This window comes from Sebastes umbrosus, chromosome 8 (assembly GCF_015220745.1).
Source record: "Sebastes umbrosus isolate fSebUmb1 chromosome 8, fSebUmb1.pri, whole genome shotgun sequence".
NCBI lineage: Eukaryota > Metazoa > Chordata > Actinopteri > Perciformes > Sebastidae > Sebastes > Sebastes umbrosus.
In genome coordinates, this window is record NC_051276.1 from 18,444,091 (window position 1) to 18,467,492 (window position 23,402).

The window sequence follows — 23,402 nt, forward strand, 5'->3', positions numbered from 1 at the left end:
TAAGAAATTGTATAAAAAAAAAAACATGTTGATGGCTTCATCTTGATGCACCACACCACCACATGTGTCAGCGACATCTACTGCATGTTCTATTTTCCAATATTCCCTTCTCTGACTCAGAGCCATGTAGAACTACTAGGACATTGCTTCTGCATACAAATCTGATATACATCTAATATGACCAATGTAGGCATATTGTGTTTATGTATACAACACAATATGAAAGGTACCTATTAGGACCAACCCGTCTCCTAGAAATAGCATTTATACTACCAATTTGTAATTGGTAAAAGAGAAATGTGATATCAGCCACATTGCATTTATTACCAACATAATGAGGAAACATTGTTTAATGAACATATCTGGGATGTCGCAAAATGTTAACACTGTATGTATCTGCAAAATGTTCATCGACAACGCATTTCATTCATTTTCCCCTACAATATCTGACCTCGCAATACAAGCAAATATAGCATGATGAAAATTTTACGGACACTTCACTTATTTTTGTTGGGGGTTTTTATATCAATCTGTAGCTTCCCAATGATTTTCCTTATGTATTCAAATTCAAACATTCACATTTTGGTCAAAATGCTATTTTCCAAAGCCATTCTGAAAACTTTTTCCAAGTGACCTGACGTAAGTTCCTGCATGATGAGTAACTTACGTGGTGGTCAGCATGCTCACAGTTAGGAAAAGCAGACAGGACGGCCACAGAAGCTAAGCAATGCACTGCTGTGTGTGACCTTTTGGATCCAAAAGTCACACAATGACACAAACAAACTAACCGATAGAGGCAGCGGCAGAACAGCAACTACCTTGTTCTGCAAGACAAAATTACTGTTTTTGTCAATGGAGTCTGGTAGCTTTGAAGAGACTCAGACAGTCCTTTCCCAGCCATTATCTGACAGTAAGATAAAGCCATTTCCAACTGGGAACTGAGGCCATTATATCACCCTCTTCAAAGTCACCAGACTCCATTGACAAAATCAGTAATTTTACCTTGCAGAACGCGGGAGTGTACATACAACCCCACTTCCAAAAATCCGAATCAACCCTTTCAGTTATTTTAAAGCTTAGCACAGCTAACACTGACTCAGCTAATGCTAGCGTTCATATTCATAACCTTATTGATTAGCTTACTTTCGTAACCTACATCAATGCTTTTTGCTAACGGCTGTGTGGGCGTTTCCATTTGAAAAAACGGAAAAGAACGGAGATGGACCCAGCCTTTAAAGCAAGATGCACGGTTTCATTTATTAATATTTAACCGAAGCATGCATTTTCTCTGAGCTTAACCAGAGTGCTTTTGTTGCTTAAAATCCATGCAGCAATTATGTTTCCTGCCAAAATGTAGTTGACCAAAGAAAATTATAGTATATATTATGTCATTTCTATGGTAAAGGTTTGGACGGATTTGTTTCTTGCAGAAAATGTTAGCTTTTTATTGCCCACATCAAATTTGGATCTTGTTTTAGAATCATAACAGGAAGCTATAAAGCGTGACTTCTTTGTTAATTTTTGTGAATCTAATTTTGTATTAGATTAAGATTTGTGCATCTGTCCAAGAAATTCCCCAAAACTTAGATATCTTATATACAATTACTGCTATTTGCGTAGTAAAAATCCAATTAGATGTATTATGTATCTTGATCATTTTGCTTCACCAACATATAAAACTCCTCAGGCATATTCAGTGAGCCTTTTTTTCCATTCCACCTGAATGCTTAATTACCTAAATGAACTCATTATGTACATCACTGGACTAATTTAACTATTTGTCCAAGGTCAAGTCTGACAGAGATTTAAAGTGACCAGTCTGTAGGCCTGGGAGACAAGGAACAGTGTCGAGTGCCAAGAAGAGCATGTAGAAAAAGAGGGGAAAAAAGAGATGATAAAAAAATGGAAAACAAATCCAACTTGGGTAGGTCATACCTGGAGAGACAAAGTGAGGTGCAGGGACCGCCCATTGCAGGTGAGCAAAATAACTGCAATTGTTGACCATGGCTGCAATATATGGGCTACATTATATGATGCAGGTAACTGGGTTTTAGAGTTCATAGAGTGAAACATTAGGATCTAATGACTCAGCAGTCTGCCTACAGCATTAGCCCATCGCCTGTAGGATGAATAAATCAACTCAATCATCTTGCCACACTATGTTGAAAGTGATGAACTTAGCCAGAGATTGAAAGAGCTGATGCAGCTGAAAACTTTTTTTGGGTCGTTTCACCAATCTGTCATCCAACATTATGGCAGCAGATCACAATAACGGCAGCAAAGGCTCCTGAGCACTCGTGGCAATCTTTCATTCATTCATTCATTTTGAAAACAGTTCAATGTGCCACCATGATGAAGGACAGGTAAACAAGTTTGTTCAGATGTTTTTAAAGGAGAGGGTAAAGAGATATATAGTAGGGTTAAAATATTTAATCATGGTTAATCGCAAATTAATCACACATTTTTTATTATTTAATACTTGCAAATATGCTTGCTTTATAAATGTATGTATACATTTATTATTGGAAATCAATTAACACAAAACAATGAAAATTATTGTCCAGAAACCCTCACAGGTACTACATTTAACATAAAAAAATATGTTCAAATCATAAAATGGCAAACTGCAGCCCAACAGGCAACAACAGCTGTCAGTGTGTCAGTGTGCTGACTTGACTATGACTTGCCCAAAACTGCATGTGATTATCATAAAGTGGGCATGTCTGTACAGGGGAGACTCATCTCATGGGTACCCATAGAACGCATTTTAATTCACATATCTTGAGGTCAGAGGTCAAGGGACCGCTTTGAAAATGGCCATGACAGATTTTCATCGCCTAAATTAGCGTAACTTTGGAGCGTTATTTAGCATCCTTCGCGACAAGCTAGTATGGGATGGTTAGTACCAATGGATTCCTTTGGTTTTTCTAGTTTAGTAGTATCCTCACACTGAGCCCACTACAACCTAAAAAACGCAAGTTGCATTAAAGAAATTAGTGGCATTAAAACAAATTTGCATTAACACGTTATTATCACGTTAGCTTTGACCGCCCAAATACATAGATCATAAACTATGAATAGATTAACTAAAATATTCAAAATGAATGTTCAATGGATATTTCATGCTCTAAAACCATGCTAAATGCTTGGTACCATCGATATAAAAGTTGTTTGGACTAATCTCATGAAGCATTAATAAGATGTCAGCTGACAAGCCAACAGACTCAACATGTCACTTTCTCTCTTTTAACTTAATGGATCACACCTCCAGCTGTAGCAGGGAAATATATCCTGTAAGTCCTTAAACAAGTATCTTGGGACCACGTTTTTTCCTTCCTTCTTTTTTTGGTGGGGGGGGCGTTGCATTCTGTATAATAGACAACATCACTGTTGGGTTTTGTTTGTGGCTACATCACAAAAGAGTTGTAAATCATGAATGTGAGTTATTTTGCATTTTGTCATGTTGCTTTGGGCAGGATGAGTGTGATGAATAGGCCTACAGTGTAGGGGACGAATGAGTGAAACAACATGGGGAGTGTGAAGGGTCCCATTAACTATTGCGCCCCAACAACTGCACTGGTCCCCTCCCCCCACAAAAAAACATGTATTATACATTTTCAGATATTAATAGTTACAGGGATTCTGATTAAAATCTTGATGTTAATTTATCTGGTATTGTTTTCCTTAATATAATATATGTATTCCGCTTCATGTTTTATAGCAAATCGGGCCCTCTGCTCTCTCCATCTCTTATCTGGCTCTGCTCGACTCCTGTTCCCGGGGACCATGGGGAAGGACAAGTCCTGGCTGTCCTGGCTCTTGACAGAGGAGATAAATCACTCAGCACACCGGAGGATAGCCTTCCAGTCGGCAAGCTGGGAACTTCATTATCCCGCCCCTGCCACACATTACCATGCAGATCGTCACTGATTGGGCCGGCGCTGTGGCGTGCGCAGCCTACTTCTGTCACCGCCAGAGGAGTCTCAGATCCGTCTCGTGTGTTGAGAGAAGAGAGGAGGAAAAGAGTCGTAGATAGAAAAAGAAAGGTGGAAGTGAGAGGTGATGTTTTAAAATAGGAAGATTTGAAGAGGAAGTGGGGAAATTTCACTAACATTACCTCAATAATAGGGATATTTGGCATGAAAACGTCACCACACAAGTTGGTTTCTGTTGACGTCTGCGATACTCTGTCTGCAAATTCATGCAAGCGTACTCTGTGTAAATTCCACTATGGCGTAGTTTCCTTAAGCAAGGACAAGGAGAGGCCCAGGAAAACCACAATTTCTACTTTTTTGCTCACACTATTCTGCATCAACACTTTCACTCTCACACCTTGTATGTTTTTGAAACAGAGTAATTTTGTTCACCACAAACCACCCATCTTGAGAGCTTATGATTTATTTATAGACATCAAACTTACGTATGATTTATAGAACGCAAAGACATATTGAATTACAACTGCTTCCATTGCAATTATGTGTTATTCGATGTAATTAAATAAATACAACTTGGTTTTCTTAATGATCTTTTACACGGTTCAGTGAAAACTAACATTGTTTTACAAAACAGGATGTGGATATGGTCAGTTAAAGTTAATGAACACGTATAAACATATATGGAGCAAGAGATAGAATGTACAGTGTGTGTGTGTGTGTGTGTGTGTGTGTGTGTGTGTGGTCCTGAGGCACAGGGTAATATGATCCATGCTTGTCTTTGGAGTCAGCATGTGGGGGATTGGTGCTCTCCCATCTCACTAAGTGAGCACACACACACACACACACAACCACCCACACACACTCACACACACACACACACACACACATACACGTACAGTACCAGAGTGGCAGATTTCCTGGCAGAGATCAGTAATAGATCGACAAAATGTTTGAGTGTCAACTTCAATTCATTTGAATGAATGCCTGTGTGCGTGTTTGTCTGCACAGACACATACACACAGTCGTGTGCTTGTGTGTGTGTTTATCTTTTTGTGCATTGCTATGCAGGCATCAGTGTGATAAGTTGAAAAGTGACAGAAAGAGAAAGGAAACATACGCGACTACTTCTATACAGTGATCAGTAGTAGAAAGTATTTCATTCTGCTGTGCCTCACAGCAACAAAAGCAACCAAAATAGTCATTTGTACCGAGCCATATAGCTGAGATAAGTATAATTAACTAGGCATGTACTAGTCTACTACTCTGGTTCTGCTTTCAAAAACATGTTGTTATGAACTCTTGTGCCCATCTACTTTTATATACCAGTATACATTTTTACTCTTGGAAACATCCCTTGTGATATAACTCATGTGTATTACACCCAGAGTTCAATGGGGCCAGTCTGGCTGTATGCTAGGTTTACATCTCTCTCTCTCTCTCTCAGAATCTTTACCATCCTCTGGGCATCAAGCTGGATCAATGCATTGGTGAGCTGTAACCTGATCGCATTGATCATTTTTCTTTCATTTATTGGCTCCCCACCAGTGAAAAACCCTGGAGAAGAGGATAAAGATAAGGGAAATGTCCAGAAATCCACAAATGGAAAAGAAAATCTCGTCAAAAATTGTGCTTATCACAATATTTAGGGATTGAACCAAGTAAACTTGTCGAAGGAAAGTGTGAAGACGCACACACAGACGGAAACCTATCTGACAGGAGAGAAAAAAAACAGTGCTAATCACTGAGGTACAAAGTTATTAGATGTGTTACAGCATGAGGTTATCGGCAAGACACCTCTCGGTGAACGAGATGGACCGTCGAGCTGCGGAAGTCAGGAACGACGGCGAGGAATTCTATTATCACTGGGAGTGGGAGGATGGGCAGGAGTTTCAGGTGTTCTTAACAAGGAAAAAAAAGTGACATTTGAAATTAGCAAACATTTCATTCCACACTTCTGAACCATGGGGTGAGTGCAAATGAAACTGAGAGGGGAGCGTGACTCCTCCACCTCTCGTCCTCGAGTTCTCACCGCTGTCAGCAGATGTCAGGTAGCTTCTGCCTGCGCCGCCACCACCTCTCTCCTTCTCATAATAATAATATTCTGTAATCAGATATCAGCAGAAGAGTGCATCCTCTCTCCCTACGCTTGGTATTTGTTCCTCTACCTTAAACTTTTGTATGCCCTCCCCGCTTTCCCCCCTGTCTAACCCTCCCCTCCACACCCCCCAGCCCAGGTCTTGTGTGTCGGAGGATCCCCAGGGTGTGTGTGGGCTAATTAGGGTGAGGCAGATCGGAGGGAAACACAGGTGTTAGCCAGACCGTGCTCGCTGTACAGAGTAATGACTGTACTGAAGCCCCCTCATCCCACCACCCTCCCCCCAGGGTAATTTGTCGCTACTCTGTATAACCATGCATCTCTCTGCTCCACTTCTGTTTGCTTTTCATTAATTCTTTTTATGTGGTTATTTGTTAGCATTATTTATGGCCCACACAAATATTAACGCCATTAAGAAAGGAGATATAACAATGACTTTGCCACTGTGGTCCTTACCTGAGCCGCGAGGGTTAGAGCTGTTGATGTATCTTTATCAGGTCAAGGTGGTCTGTTAATGTGTGTGTGCTGCTGTGATACTTAAGCTTTGTTTTACGTCAGCTGTCAGGCGGACTGTATAACTTCATTTCTCAGTTTCCTCACTGTTTATTGCTTCTGACAGACTTCGTATATCACATTTCAAACGTGAAATAATACGAATCTCCCTTTAGTGATGTTCAAATACCTCTAATAATCTGATTGGACACAAAATGACTGTGCAAATCTCAAAAAGACAAAATAACGGAGCAGGAGAACGTTCTTCTGCTTCTTACTTCTGATTATTAAATTATGACTAGGGAGCCGAGTAAAGAATTTATGAGCACAAATCGACAGAGAGTTGGAGTAACAGACAGTAAAAAAAGAGAAAGCAGAAAGGGTGAGTGATGGGAGGAGTGTGCAAAAAGAAATTGTTGAGACAAACTGCGAGATCGACACAGAGAGAGGATGAAGAGGGGGGAAGAGACAGCACGCTACTGTTAAGTGCATAAGTGGCGAAATGCACCCAGTGAGGTGGAACTGGACCCGGTGAGAGAATATTGTCCCGGGTCAAGCCGAGTCAGAATCACTTGGGTGACTGTTGCTCACTGGAGCGGAACACAGCTGAGGGAGAAAGCGGGTGCAAACCTGAGTCAGCGCCATATTACCACTTACTTTGTAGAAAACACACGCTGTGCTACCACCATGATATGAAAGATATTCATCAAAACAACCGTGTTACTAAGTTATTCATTTCCTTCCTAAACGACTTTCTACTTCACGCTGACATGTTGCAGGGTCAGATATATTGCTCCGCACATCATCATCACATTTCAATTGATAACAATCAATTGATGCAATGTCAATATGATACCATAAGTATAATCCCAAAGGACTTAACTGTCAGCAGACATCCAATATTTAAAACGAGTAAAAACTGTCCTTGGAAACCACTCACTATTGCAAAATTACAACACAGCTGAGCTTTGTTTACAACAAAACAACTTGGTTAAGTACTTTGTTAAGGTTAGTGAAACGTCATGGTAAGGGTTAAAATGACTTCTTCGTTAAGGTTAGGGGAGCATCGTCACCATGGTTACAATAATAAACACTTGGTCAAGTTAAGTCGTTGACTCGTGGTTGGAAATGGGAAACAAACTGCAGTCTATCGTTTTAAAGCTCAATGTTTTGCTGACCCATCTATCCACCCCGACCTCCTCCCTACATGGACCATGGATCTATAATAAGAACTGGATACCAGACCCCAAGATGGCGCCTATTCAGTCCAATTAGAATTGCTTGCCTGGCGCATACGCCATAAAAGTTCTCTAGCTTTCAGGTTTACTTCCAGGATATGCGTCCCACTGAAAAAGCGCAGTAGTGGAAAGAATTGGAAGCAGGCTGAGGGGCGACGCTGTATCCAGGTCTTATTATAGAGCCATGACATGGACTTTGTGGCTCTATAATACAATCACCTGACATCCTGCTTTACTCATGTCATAATTAGAACAGCCCACGAGAGAGCTTTGTCACTTTAACATGAACATATGTCATTTTGGGGCATTGATGATGTGACTGATGCTGTCTGTTCTTTTCCTGTTTTGTTTCTGTTGTACATTTAGATGACCGAGACGGTTTGCTGTACTGAGGCCATGGTAGCTTGTATCATTTGAAGCAGGTGAAGACATGGAGTCATGGGAGAAGGTCCTGTGGCTCTCAGAAAGGTAATAAGGTTCGCTACGGCTTTCCCAGGCGGCAACCTCCGGGTCTGAAAAGTGAAGCCAATGCTGAAGTGCCTTAAATTTGCATTCTTTCTAATAGCCAGCAGGGGGCGACTCCTCTGGTTGCAAAAAGAAGTATGATTGTTAGAAGTCTATGAGAAAATGACCCTACTTCTCACTTGATTTATTACCTCAGTAAACATTGTAAACATGAGTCTATGGTCTCAATCGCTAGTTTCAAGTCTGCTTCAATACAGCATGATGTTCATTTAGTAAATTATGGTCCCATTTAGAGTCAAATAGACCATAAAGCAGGGGATGCTTTAGGGCGTGGCTACCTTGTGAGTGACAGGTCGCTACCACGGTGTTGTCCAGTCTGGGAGTTGTCTGTGTTTTTGTCTTACAACTTTAACCCTTTCACAGTGTGTTTTCAGTTTATGAAAGTTAATTGTAACACAAACAAGATGCCGACTACCAAAAACCAACTCAAGGCTTCAAAACAGCAGTCCACAAACCATTGGGTGACGTCACGGTGACTACGTCACTTCTTATATACAGTCTATGGGCTTGCCCCCTTGCAAACAATATGCGTTGTACATCACGTTCAGTACCGTTCTGAGCTTTGGCAAGTTAAAGAGCTCCCAATAGGTTTCATCTGGGCTTATAACTGTATCAGGGAGGTACTGCATATGATGCTACAATAGCTGATAGTCAAGCAGTGCAACAATCAGATACCTATGTTCCCCAAACTCATTTGTAATGTGTCTAAATTTGCGTTGTTCACCCACAGTTTCCTCTGTCCTCTCAAAAATGTTGTCAAATCGTCCTCTCTCTTTCAATACTGTGGCAGAATTCTGCAACTGTGTTCAATCCTCTACAAACAAAATCCCAAGGGCCCATTGCAACAACATTCAGGGTATCAGTACAAACATACTGCATTAATGAAACAAATCACCTACATCTAATTAATGCCCATGGAGTAATTTATTATTTAATTGAAGCCATTTAGTTTGGAGTTGATTATGATGAGGTGACTCATTACTGAATGCCAGTGGTATCCAGGGGGACGTAGAGATTTGTGGACTGAATTAATTTAAAATCCTCTGTTCAATGTGTTGAATGACTTGTAACTGTGAATTGAAAGCATTCCTTCACAGTAGTGTGACAGTGTTGTTGCACTGACGGCAGAATTATCAGCTGAGGAGTTGAAAGACTTCTACTGATGTCATTAATTTTTGGGAAAAAGGTTCAGAGCCAAATGCCACCTGTGCATGTCCTTGGGGGCATGAAAGGCGGCTACATTGCGCCAGGTGGTAACCACGGGAACAGGTTGAATTGTTAGCAAGTTCACTGTCAATTAATCAATGTAGATGAAACCTAATATGTCAGATCTATCACTCACCGTGCAAGTTCTGCTTTAACAAAGCAGAAACGCTTGTGTTTGAGCCAGCAGCCAAAATAATGCATTGTACAGAGTACAAGATTGTAAGCTCAAAGGAGATGTACTGGAAATAATGTAGCTTTAACTTCAGAAAGGTGTCTCTTTTTTTACTTTACTGTGTCTCAGGAGATTCACTATTTGAGGGAATCACAGAATGAGTTGAAAAGTAAAATGTCTTCACTCACTGTACATCATTAGTCTTACTGAATTAGTGTTATTACTGGTAACTTAAATGATAGAGTGGTGTGCTACAGATTTTAGGGATATGAAGGAGCCATTGAAATCATTTGCACACAATTTATTTGCTCTAATTTTGTTTCTGTTTATTTTGCAGTAGAGTAGTGCTTATGTTCACTGGAAACTTTCAGTGCAAATGCAGGAAATCCTGTAATATTCATATATCGCAGCAATAAGGACGGGTGTGAAGGTCAGGGCGGTCAAGTTTAGTTTCTCTGACATTTAACCATGATCTTTCACCAACCTTAGACAAGTAGTTTTATTTGCATAACCTTAGCCATTCCTGCCGGGCACATACACTGTATAAAATCAAGGCAATCGAAGAAGCTTGGTAGCGAACATTAAAATCATCGTAACTGAACATTATCTGAGGTTAAGCATAATTGTCCAATATCAGAGTAGTCTTTGACGCTGTAGTTTTTTCATATGAGCAGAGGCTGCTGGTAATTTCTGGTAAAGGACTCTGGTCAGGATGATTTCAACTCTCTAAGTTAACATCTGTATTTTCTTAAGAGTTTCATGAATATGCATGAGTAGCTTGGCAAGTTTGTGAGATGATTTTAGACCAGCATGACCAGCTCTATACACACAGTTTCATTGCATTTCATACTCCTTTTATTTCCACTTTAAAAAAAAAAATTATATTCCAATTTATTTTATTTACCTCCCCAAATCTTGATCTCAAGAATTAGTGTAAAGCGTCCAAATATGTGTTCGAACGTGAGCATAACATATTTGTATGGGGGTATGATGAATTGTTTTCTGTGTGGTATTGTTTGCACTTGTCTTCAGCAGTGCCTACAAGTCACAGTTTGAGGACTTGAACAAAAAAAATCCAATCTAAAAATTGATGCAATAACAATTAAAAAACAAATCCTTCACCTTGTTCACTGTAATTGGTTTAACTGATATGTTTTATTAAGTGTCAAAAGCACCAGCGGGGCTCACTCTGTACGATCTGTCACATAGGGCACAACGGCATAAAATGGGTAATGGGGGAACAGAGAAAGAGGTGGAGGGGGGGGGGGGGGGGGGGGGGGGGGGGGGGGGGGGGGGGGGGGGGCAAAGGGAAAATGAGGCGGTGTAGGAGAGAGAGTAGTTGGTAAGAGCCGTCACTGCCAGACATTTTGAACAGGCCTTTGCTGCTGACACAGGTGAGCGCAGACAGGGGAAGTTACATTACACAGATGATTGGATAGTGAGCTAACTGATCACTCGTTCATTTGCACTCCTTCACCCTGGGGTCGGAAGTGTGACACGAGGCGTTTGTTCATTTTTCCACTGCTGATGTCAGTTGTTTTTTAATCAGCACCGCCGGTCTGTAAGTAGTGCAGGTGTGGCTCAGAGGAGCGGTAATGCTGAGGATGTGTGAAATTAAACTCGTTATGGGGGTAAGATGAGCAGCACAAAGTAAGCATTGTAGAAGTTTGGATTAGCAGGTGATTGTTAGATTTTGTGGGAATTCAAAAAATTTTTAGCTATGTTTTCCAAATGTTCTCCTTCACCAGCGTTTACCCTTGATTTGATTTTCTTTGTTTACACGTATAAAAAAAAGGTACAAGTCGAGATTACATAAACAACAACAAATGTGATGGAGAGGTGCAAAAAAAAACTTGGTGGGGCTTGATCAGGGCACTCTCCAATGCATACCTTAATCAATTTTAAAAAGAGAATAAATTATTAAAAAGGGAAAGAGAAGAGAAAGAGAAAAAAAGAGAAGATTACACACACTAGCAAACATCCATATACTTTCCAAAGTCAAAGTTTAATGGAATTAAGATTCACATTATAATATCATCAATAAAAACTCATTATTAGTAAGCCTTTAGAATATAGAATAAATAACAGAGGGCAAACAGTCAGTCTGCTCTTCCACTTCATAGTTATTATTTACTTTTACTTAATCAAGTATATTTTAACATTTTTTAGATGTCTTATAGCCTGGAGACTGAATCTGCCATACCCTCATTTGTTCAGAATTTTACAAACAGAGCTGGGGCCAAGTAAGTCAAAGTCCTGGCACTAAAGTCCTGCTCAAGTTTCCAGACTGTCCTCCCAAGAAGCATGACAGCATCAGTAATTTCAGCAAATGCCCCAAAACGACAAAAATCTAAATACACCTGCAAATTTAAGCAGAGTTGGACTTAATAATTCCATTTATATCCTTTGATCATGGTGGTCCTGAAGTGACAGCGACCAGCCGGGCTCAGTCAGCACCTCACTTGTGTGGACTAGGCTTTCCCCGGTAGAGAGTGTTACCGTTGTTATATGGTGTCAGGGCATACAACGATTACAAAACTTGCCCTTCGTTGTTTTGCTTTTTTTATTGAAATAAAACCCATTTAGTTAATTTCGCTTATCAGCGCCGTGTTATCAATACATAGTCGGACGATGGACGCCACAAACTGAGAGTGTCTGCTCCATATGGAGTCTCAGCACAGAATAGCAGGAGTCAGATTTCCCACACACGGGACAAGAGAGAGTTGACAGACAAGACGATGGCGGAAGATTTGGTGTCAAAGCAAAAATATTTATAGTATATATATATATATATATATACTATAATATTTTGTATTTCAATGCTATAAGAGAACCATAATGTTAATGAGACAATCGCCGTACAAAGGACGGAGCAGTCACAGCCAGTGTGCGTGACCCAGCGACAAAGTGTGGACACCTGCAGTCTTGCAGCGAAAGTTCGACCAGGGAGGCCAGACACGCAGCCATCCAACGTTAAAAACCAAAGTAAGTATTTTACATATGAACGTCATCTTTTCTTGTAAAATGTCTAGTGTAAATCGGTAACACCGGTGTTGTCACGAGTTTATTAACTGATGAGAAATGTTCCTATGTGGTGTACATCAATGTTAAACTGCCGTTTCTGGGATAAATTTATGTTTTGTTATAACATAAATTCAATTCAATTCAATTCATGACATCATGATCAGGATAGATCAATAAAATCTGAAATGACACACATCTGCATCTGTAATACATTACTTACATTTGTAGCTCACACGCACCAATGTATGCACAAAAAGAGAACACAATTTCAACTGCATAATTCTTCATCTTTGGAACTCCCTGGTGGCCTAGCGGGTAAGGTGCCGACCATGGACTACAGGTCCCTGGTTTACGTCTGAACTGGGACCTTTGTTGCATCTCATTCCCTTTCATTTTCTCTCTTTCTCATTTCTGGTCATTTATCTACTGCCTTCTATCCAATAAAATCATAAAATACCCCCCCAAAAATGTTCATATTTGGGCCTGGGGATGGTCAAGAGGATCAAACTCAAAACACATCACGGGTGTTGACAGTCAAAGACATTTAAAGTCTTTAATAAATATTGTCAAGTTGAGCCTAATGTCATCAGATTTGTGACACATTTAGAACACACTTTGTTGAAAATTACGGAAAGCCTGCTCCTCTATTGACGTATAGAATCTACTTTATATTTCTGCCTGTCTTCTAGTGATTTTAACAGCAATAGCATTAAAGCCCAAGGATGATCAAAGCCGTACGCACTACAGATCCCTTGCATCTGATGATTAATAAAATTCAGCGATGGCAAAGGCCCCAGCTTGAGAAAAAAGGTGACAATTTGGCGCCTTTACGTGCTCTCTCCCAGTGGTCGTACTGAAGGTGAGAAACAAAAGGTGACATTCCAGATATCGTATGTCAAAGAATCACATACACATATGGCATAGTCTAAGCAGTGTTGATCTCGATAATTGGAAATATCAGATTTGATTGAGACAATGCACCGAGAGCACAGAAACACCACATTTTCACATTCAGTTCTGGAGCTAGCAGAGATTTGCGATTGTCTGACTGGTATCTATTTAAGTATTTAGTAGTGAGTGCACTTTGAATGGATAGATCGTCTGACTTACATATATATATAGACCAAACACTGACCAATGCCCATGTCCAAATATGGTCTTTTTTAGTGACTGACACTTGTATCACTAATGACAGATAATGATAATGATATCTGCTCTGCTAGTCCATTACTGTGGTGGTCAATGTGAAGTAGCTTCTCTACACAGGCCCTTAGGCCACTCAACCACCCAGAGACCTTGCTTTATACTCACAGAGAGCCGCTGTTATCCCCTTATCAGCAAGTAGGGACGTACACTCTTGCCGTTAAGAGTTTGATGTCTCGGCAAAAGGTGAAAGCTTTAGAAATGTGGACGTCCTACTATCTTAACAGCGGGTCGACATTTTGATAACAAAGATGACAGTTTAACCTTTACGTGTAATTGTAGAAAAGTAATGACTTTCCCGCAGGCTTTTTTTCACTGGCGAGCTGCTGAAATAAAGAATTCAGTTTTGTTTTTTCCATTTCATAATCCACAGTTCAACGTACAGAGGCTTCATTTCAAAGCCTTTTAGGGCCTCATTCATTTTTATGAGTGTTTTTCTTGTCAGGTCCAATTCTTGTCTCTGCAGCTCCAGCGCTGAAACTATCAAGAAGTCTTTATTTTCCTTTTTGAATAAGAATCAAAGAGCCTCTAGGTGAGGCCTCAAAGACATCTTACAAAATATTCCTTTGGCGGGTTGTGCCTAATGTTTACTTGGCATGGGCCCGTGCCCAGAGGCAGCAGCCCTTATTCCCTCTCTGACACCAGTGTTGTCTTGCGCTACAAGAGGAACCCTCTGTGCCCACAATTAATTTCCGCCAGAGCCATAATATTCCTCTGGCGTCTGCATGAGACTGGCAGTGACATTGAGGTCCATGGTCTCTGAGCCTGATCTTCAATAGACTATCTATTCTAGACTTTCCTCCTGCCCACCCAACAATTTACATGTGCAAGGACCTTTCTCTCCACCTTCCTACCTCCAAATGTCTTTCAGTTAAATGTTAAATTTCCCTGTGTGGTTTGTAATGCATGTTTACTCACCAAGATGTTTGATGGTGAAACATTAAATTGTTCAGAATACTATGATGATGTTTATTTTACCGTTGACTGCAGTGGGATAGAGGTTTAATTTATTATAATAATGAGATCATAAATCTGTAACACAGAGTTGTTGAAGGGAACTACATATTTTCAACCATTTTACAATGTGTGTAGTATATGTAAATGAACAATGTTTAACTTCCCTCCCTTTAGCCAGCACCCAGACATCCCCGATATGCATCGTCAAGATGAAAAACTGAATCGCGATATCAGGGCATGATAGGTACTAAGTACATACGGGCTCCGGGTCTAAAGCTGCAGCCTCTTCCTGCTGCTCCGCAAAGCCTATGGAAGGAGGCCAAGTACGCGTCATATCTATGGGGTACAACACATGCGCAGTAAAATCTGGTCTGATGTTATTGACTACGGAGCCTCTGTGTTATTCATTTATTATTATTATGATTATTATTTACTTTCTTCATAAAGTATAGGAGCAGGGCAACCCTCTGCTACACAAGACTGAAACTAAAGCTGGCAGTAGGCTGTGTAGTCTAACTGTTTAGGTTAGTTTGTGATCAGCTGGCTGAGACAAAGCAGCTCCTCCTCTCTACCAGCCCTAACATCACCTGCAGCAGTGAGTGACATCAGCAGAGGACAGGAGGAACGACTGTTACTGACTGATGGAGGACAGACGACAGGAGGACAGAGGACAGGAGGAAGGACTGATACCATAAAAATGGAACTATAGGGCAAACAACAGCATTGTTTTGCAATTTATGTCTTTTGAATAAGAGGCTACTTTTTTAGTCATACATTTTTATCATTCAAGTTTTGTTCAAATTATTGTTATAATAACGTATCGTATTGAGATTGTGAACCCAATATTGTATATTGTATCTTATCGTGAGCTGAGTGAATCGTTACACCCCTAAAAAAAATATTTTTAAAACGGTCGCTATATTGTGAAAGTAGTGCATGAAACAAGTAACCTGAAAAAAATCAAGCACCAAGAGCTGATCTGAGGTCTGCTGTCCATCTGCTGTCTATGAGAGCCGGCTGTCAATCACTCATGAACTCCAACCAAACGGTCAAACTAGGCAGCGCTGATCAAATATGAATCAATATTATGTTACGTTAATGCCTATTTCTCGCCTCAAATGTTGTCAGAATCATCTTGTAGTGCGGTTTAGCTGTAAAATGAGAAAGGTTGTGACGCGGCCACTATTGTAAAATCTGTTGAAGGAACGCCAAGTTCCGGTCACATGACCGGAGCATAGCCAATAGGAACGCTCTCTCAATGAAATTACCTGTGATTGGTCAAAGTCTACCGTCACGGGCTAGATTTTTTAAAGCCTGTAAAACAGAGCCATGAGGAGGTGCAGAAGTCTAGTTATCTCTCGGAACACTTGAATTACAATATGCTGAAAGGTTATTATGGAATTTTTGCCCAATGATGCCAAAAAATATACTGCTTACTGCAGCTTTAAATATTTTAACCGATTGACAGCCCTTACCACAACCCTTTCCTCTGTTTTCTCTGGTCATGTAGCACTTATTTTAAAAAGATCTGCACCTTTGTTTCTACTGCACAGACAGCCCAGATTTATGAAAAGACCATTTTTCCAGCGGTGAAATACTTCTTTAATGATTAAAGTTTCAGTCCAATGTCCAGTCCTCTCAAATTAATTGAAACCACTTATCCTCCTCAGATGGCATTTGAACAAACACAACAGAGTGAAATGTCTCTGGCTGTGTGGTAATTATACTGAAACTTGCTCTGAGTCTTTGAAATCACTAAATGAAAGCCACCAAGGTCTCTTTCTGAAATAAACTAATTTACACTTCAGTTTGTTAAACTAAATGAGGCCTGTGGTCTTGAGTGTGTGACTTTTTAAATAAAACTAAATAATTACATCTGATGTGATGTCACCTCATTATTTACAACATGGGACATTACTACCAACTCAAGGTGGATGTTGACTATATAGCATTTTCTTATATGTAAAGTTTGTCACAGCGCCCACCTACTAATCCCCTTTTTTAAATCAAGACTGCGCACTGATGTGTGTGTCGTTGTGAGATTATTTTAACTTCAATTCGTTAATGACCTTTATGTGAAAGATATGTAAGGAATGTGAGAATGTTAAAATGCCGTTGCTCATTTTAGTCTCCTGTGTTTCTTTGGACAGCAGACAATGTGTCATGGGTTTTTCGAACAGTCTCTGAAGTGGGAGGGTTGGGTGTGAATTCAAAAATACCAAGAAATAACACATTAAATGAGAGGCTACCATTCATACTAACTGGCATAGTGGGATCAAGCAGAAAGCATGGATCCTACTAATGCAATAATACATTTAAGTTACAGTTTCCTCTACTGACAACGCATCAGCTGTCCAGAAACAGGAAATGCATTTGAAGATTGATAGCTTGTGCTGGTCAACCACTTGTGAGGTGATAGGGGGATATTTTGGCTCACGGGTCAAAGAGCCCTTTGATCATCCCATTAACCATATATTCAAAACAGTGGAATATTTTGGGAGGCTACAGGAGGAATGGGACATTTTGTGGTCATGATTGCTCTACGCATCAAAAAAAGGCACTAATAATCATAATTGGATTCTAGGTTGAAACGTATAATAGTTAATGGTGAGGTAGGAAAATTCCGCATGTGTGATGTTTTCTTAAGCCCATACGAACAGATTCCTTGACAGCGCTGGTTAAGGTAAAGTACGGTGTTTGCACAGGCCTACAGACATCTCGTCTGTAGCTTCACACACATCCAACAGGCCACTGTGGGAGACAGTCTGGCTGCCCCTAACTCAACAAACATTGTCACAGCAAACAAATCTGTTCCCAATTTTAATGTGATCAAATAAATTACAGAAACATTTTCCACGGGCTATACTCTTTAACTGAGACATCCAGCTAGCTAGTGCCAGGGAGAGAAACGTTCAGCCAAGATATTTCTCCTTCAGGAAAAAGCTCTGTGAAGTCATCCTTTCTATATCTGTGACAGTGAGGGACTGAGAAGAAGTTTAGCCGTCTCTTGAAGCTCCCCAAAACAACATTTTGATACAGTTAGCTAGGGCAACGTGATTATTTGTGCCGTTTCCTTCACAGTAAATGTGCTCTGCTGCAGGGGACGGGAGTAAAACCATGACAAGCTTGTAAAATGCATGACGTGCAAGGGATTCTTTGCCCTTATCACCGTGTGGGTCTTTTTTTTCTGGCTGGTGTTTGAGGCGTAATGCCCACCCCTCACATCCTAATCGTGCCCTCCGCAGAGAGAGCCTGGCAGACCTCACATCTAGAAAAACCTGTTGATAAGTGGTTGGTGTTGTGGCAGGGATGAGTTGAGTCTTGGGCTCAGGCCAAGGATAAGCCTTAGTTGGAGAAGAGTGGGAATAAAAACAAGTATGGGGCATATTCAAGACTTTTTTTGTGTATTGTTTTAGTAAGTTTGCATAAAAATGCATGCCGCAATCAATGCCATCAGTAATTTGTGTGTCAAAAACACACACAAAAGATGTTTTTCTCAAGGTTGGGCTGGCAGTTTGGTTGTGTACGGTCCAGCCAGTGGTGATACACTCTTCTGTCCTCACTGTTGCCTCCCACCGTGCCCCTTAAAGAGCAAGGGTTCATGGGAATGACCAATGGGAAGCATTGCTCAGCTCCTTCCCACAGCCAAGAGACAGCTGTAATCCTTTAACCCTTCCCCCCCACCATATGAGTTCAAAACACACATACACACAAACTTTCTTAAACACAATGGAATTTGTAGGTACACACATTTGCGCACATATACGAAGACACATTCCACAGTACAGTTCCTCCCAGTCGTGCTGTGATACGGCTACTGAATTGATGGGGTTTCTGCTGCAGTGTCCTAGATTGCCTCTGAACATTCATCAACGGACCCTCCATGGCAAGCTGTGGCCACTGGCCTTCACTCAAACCCCATCCCATAGCGCCAGTGGGGCACTGATAAAACAAACAACACACTGCTGCCTACACAGTGACCCTCTGAGTGCGCATATTAAGACCCACTCTCTACCACTCCCCTTAATATTACTTTTTCTCCCTCATTCACTCTCACTCTACTCCCCCCATTCAGCCCCAGAAGACCTCCTTCCCGTTTCCTCTCAATCTGAACCTCCTTCAGTGTGCTGGCCAACCTCCTCCTCTCCACTTTTCTTTATCTGTTTCTCTGTGCTGTGTGATGATGAAGAGGATTTTTGGTAGCTACAGTAGCTGAGGGGGGTTGAGGGGGCTGGAAAAGGAAGAGAGGGGAAAAGAGAGAGTAGGAAAAAGGAAGGCAGGAAGGTGGATATGGACGGGTGGGAGGATAGGGGGCTCTGAGTATACAGTCCTCAGAGGAGCGAAGTGAAAGCCAAGAGTGTTCTTCTGAGGAAGTGGGTTCAAGATGGATCTCCTTTATTCCAGCACAGTCATCACTCTGCCTTTCTCACTCTCATACATGTACACTTCTGCACTGCGCTTTGTCTTACATCCTGTACAGTATAAAACAATGAGTGCAAGATCATGAAACATCACTGGAACCATATTTCAGTGACACTTTGATAAACAGTGTGAACAAAATAATGTCCGTTGAAGTGAAATTAACTTAATATCCTCTTCTGTTTGCATCAATTTCACATTTCCAGCTGCATTATTTTGACCTTATATTTTGGGCCAAGCACATTGCACTTGGTTGTTGCCATTGCTAGGCTAAAGTAGCGCCCAGCTGTAGTTAGATAACCCTGTGTAGGAGTGTAGACGGGGACACTGAGGAAAGGTCATGTGATCACATTGAGTAATGTGTGAACACTCACTACCTAATCATTTCCCCCTATTCGATTGGGAGCTTCCATTGCAGCCAGTGACACATCTGTACTGTACATGTGCAGCTCTATTCTGTATGTGTGGTGCATATTAGCAGAAACATAATGCATGATACAGGACAATACATTTGCAATAGAAATAAAGGACCAGTGTGTAACAATTAGGGGGATCTATTGGCAGAAATGGAATATAATATTATAAGTATGTTTTCTTTAGTGTATCGCTGTGTTTTTGTAACCTTAGAATGAGCCGTTTATATCTACATGGGGAACGCGTCCTCTCCACGGAGTCTGCCATGTTTCTACAGTAGCCCAGAACGGACAAACCAAACACTGTTAACTTTTCCTGGCTGGGCCGGAGTCAATAACGTTACTCGCTCCCGTCGCCGCCACTCCCTCTCTCTTGTTTCACCACTCACTTCCCACATACACACACACACACTCTAAGCACTGGCTCCGCTCCAAAAGAGCTACCTACTCTTAAAACAACTGGCTCTAGAGAGGGTCATTCCCGTTTTCATGTTGGCCACCGTAGCTCTCTAACACACTTGGCACACGGGAGAGGCTTCAGTTGGTTGCAATCTCCTCACCTCACCGCTGGATACCGCCAGATCTAAACACTGAACCTTTACGAGACAACTGCAAACCTATACTATCATCAGTTTTATTTACAAATTGTCTTTTGGTCACAAGAACCGTGAAATCACGCCACCCTGTTGGCAACTCAGGATCGTGATTTTTGACCACAGGAATCTAGTTCAAGTTTTGGTTCCTGGGCAGTAGTTCCTTTCTGATGGCCCAGGAACTATTTATACGTGATAAAATTAATAATAAATTTCCTCCTCACAGATATCACAAGAATATTGCATATTTTAATTTTTTGTCGTCAGAATTCTGTTCATCACCAACACGTTGATTAGTGTTTATTAGTGGGGGGGAAAAGCAGCAGTGACAAGGATGCATTTTCACTGGTCCATCAATTTAACTATTGATTCTAAAAACTTTAAGTGACAAAAATTAAAAAACTTGTTCATGTGAAAGTGCACCAGCAACTTAAATCAAGCATTGCGTGTATCTTAAAAAGCACAGGACTTATTATAGAGCAGACCGTCATCGCATCATCGCCAAGGCCACCCCTTGTTTTCACCCAGGCCATCCCTGTTTTCTATCCCTCTTATTGGAGATATAAAACAGAAGATCCCATAGATGTCATCGCAATTGTGTGTTTGGATTGTATTTTTGACAAGTTTGTATGCATTTATTTATTGTTGAACAAAGAGACATGTCTAATAACTATTTTGTGACCTTGCCTGAACCTGAGCCTTAGCAATACGTTAATAAATTAAGGTTGATCGCCGTCATGCCCCTTCAGTCTTCCACCATCCAAGTGGATGAATGACCCAACACTGTGGCCGGATATTGCTTATATGGACATCTATAATACTTCATATTTGATTGAATCACCAGGTATTGTCAGGCTCAATGCAGTCTGTAAATAATCAACCTGTTAATAGCCAACGGTTTGATCTGTAGGCTGACATTTAGTTCGAGATGACACTGATGATGCTATACTGTATGACTGTAAAGCAGCAGCCTCCCACTCAAGCTAGCTAAGCTAACTTATCCATCAGTAGTAGCTGTCACAACATCATTTAGCGATTTACCACACTGACAGTGAACATTCACGTATCTTATGTGCCTTAAATCTCATTTGTTAACACGCTACACAACAGCTTCTCTGCAATTTCCCCTTCTCTCCATATGTAACGGCGCATTTCTTTCCACCAAAATGGAGCATGGCCTTGGCGATGCCGGTCTAGTCTATTGCCTCCTTGCACTGATTTTATACAAACAAAGGAGAGGTGGCATCGGCTGCCTCATCTGCATAAAACTCCCATCACATTACATTTCACTTCCTACCCCATTCCCACTGGTACAAATGTACCGTAGCGAGAGTTAAAGGACATTTCAAGGTCAAGAAAACACCATGTGTGGAAGTTTTTTCTTTGGGACTACAGTTACATATACTGTACTGTATGTAATATAGGTGTCTGCATGGTCCGAGTGATACCCACATTGTAATATTGAACAATTAAACAACGTTAGTACAGAAATGTGCTGATACTGGTGTAAATATGCATGTAGCTCTTTGACAGGAGAGGCTGCACTAGCTAACATGATGTCCATATGGACATTTAAACTTCCCCACTGTTTTGACTCGTATCAATATTACATAATCTTTCCATTTGAGTTTAACTATTCCTTTACAAAGATTGAGATGAGAAACCCCTCACTGTTTTTTGTTTTTTTTTAAACAACCACAGGGTTGGTAGCAGCCTCCATTGAGAATAAGAGAAAGAGAGCATGAAAGTGAGAGAGAGTTCTTCTATAGCAAGCCTGTTATTGCGTCTGCCTGGTTGAGCATGGAGGCGTTAATGTCTCACTAATCACATTAACACACACAACGCTCACCCAGTCATGGGGATGGAACAACATGCATTCTTTCCGTGGCTTAGGAATCATCCGCATTTTGCTCAGACAGAAGCATTATAGCGTCAGCAGTTAAAAACAAAGATTGCTTGATGGGATCAGGGGGAGCTATCGAGAAGTACTGGTCTCACAGTTAGCTGAAAGGACTTATCGTCTGTTTAGTGCTGGAGGACATTGGAAACGAACAAGACAATACAAGGATATATACTACGAAAGAACGCAAGAGACTGTGTTTGCTGACAGTTAGTCAAGGCCTGACTTAAAGTAAGATAGGATCAATTTCTTGAGAATTGAGAGGCTCAATGCGTAGAGGAGCTTAGTGGTGGATGGCTCTTCAGAGCTATGGCTGCTGTAGCTAAAGGAGAAAGGAGTTGATGTATTCAAGAAAGATGCATTTTTGAGGCAAATATGCAGGCGGGAAAGGGGTGGAGAGGCAATGTATCAGTATTCTGTCATAAACTCTTGAAATGTAGCGTGGCAGGGAAGTGCTTGATCACAAAAACTTGTGAAAACTATGTCTTAGTTTTAATCACCTCTCTCCTGTGCGATCCATAATGAGTGGATGATGAATTAATTGTCATTCAAGTAATAAACATTCCTGCTCTTGACTGGGAACATTGCTGACATACTGTAAATCTCTAAAATATGCACAAGAGACAGAATCTCAATAGCATTAGTGTCCACCACGGGAAGCTTAACTGTCACTTCTGTCACTTCTGTACAATCCCCTTCCTTGTGTTTAACTGGTCTCACACATTCTTTGCCGGCATCTGTGCCATCTCAGAAGCGGGCCCTGTCTCTTCTGCCTGCCCACCTCCTAACGTTATTTGGCAGAACAAAAGCTCCGGCGCTCATGCCAGCAATCCTGCCGAAGGAAGTTCTCGGGCATATGAGTTGAGTTTGTGGTGGAGGTAATATTACCGCTCTCAGCAGTGGCTGCCTGTGTGTCAGGGTATGGACGCAGAGAAGAGGGTGTTTGTCATGTTTCTTTTGTTTGCGGTGCATTCTCCTCTCTATATGCTCGCTCCTCTGGTGTCTGGCCTGTCTGTCCTGCTCCTTCTTGGCTTTTTTATTTCACTTTCTGTCTATGGATCCTCACCTCCCCCTCATATTCTCATATTCTTTGTTTGACATCTCGTTTTGAGTTGTTGTTTCTCTCTCCCTCTCTCTCTCCCTCTCTGCTTGTGTCTCTTTGATGCCCTCGTGGTTGGTTGAATGACTGAAGCCATAAGGCTGTTCCACCCACACACGTATACGCTGAGC

The 23,402-nt window shown here is 41.1% G+C and overlaps 1 long non-coding RNA gene across 1 annotated transcript; it reads left to right on the forward strand.

Moving 5' to 3' along the window:
- Positions 1–9,340: 9,340 nt before the first annotated feature.
- Positions 9,341–21,348, forward strand: LOC119493647. Its single transcript, XR_005208002.1, has 3 exons — positions 9,341–9,351; positions 9,908–9,909; positions 21,138–21,348. It is a non-coding gene; the product is annotated as an uncharacterized LOC119493647 (long non-coding RNA).
- The last annotated feature ends 2,054 nt before the right edge of the window (positions 21,349–23,402 follow it).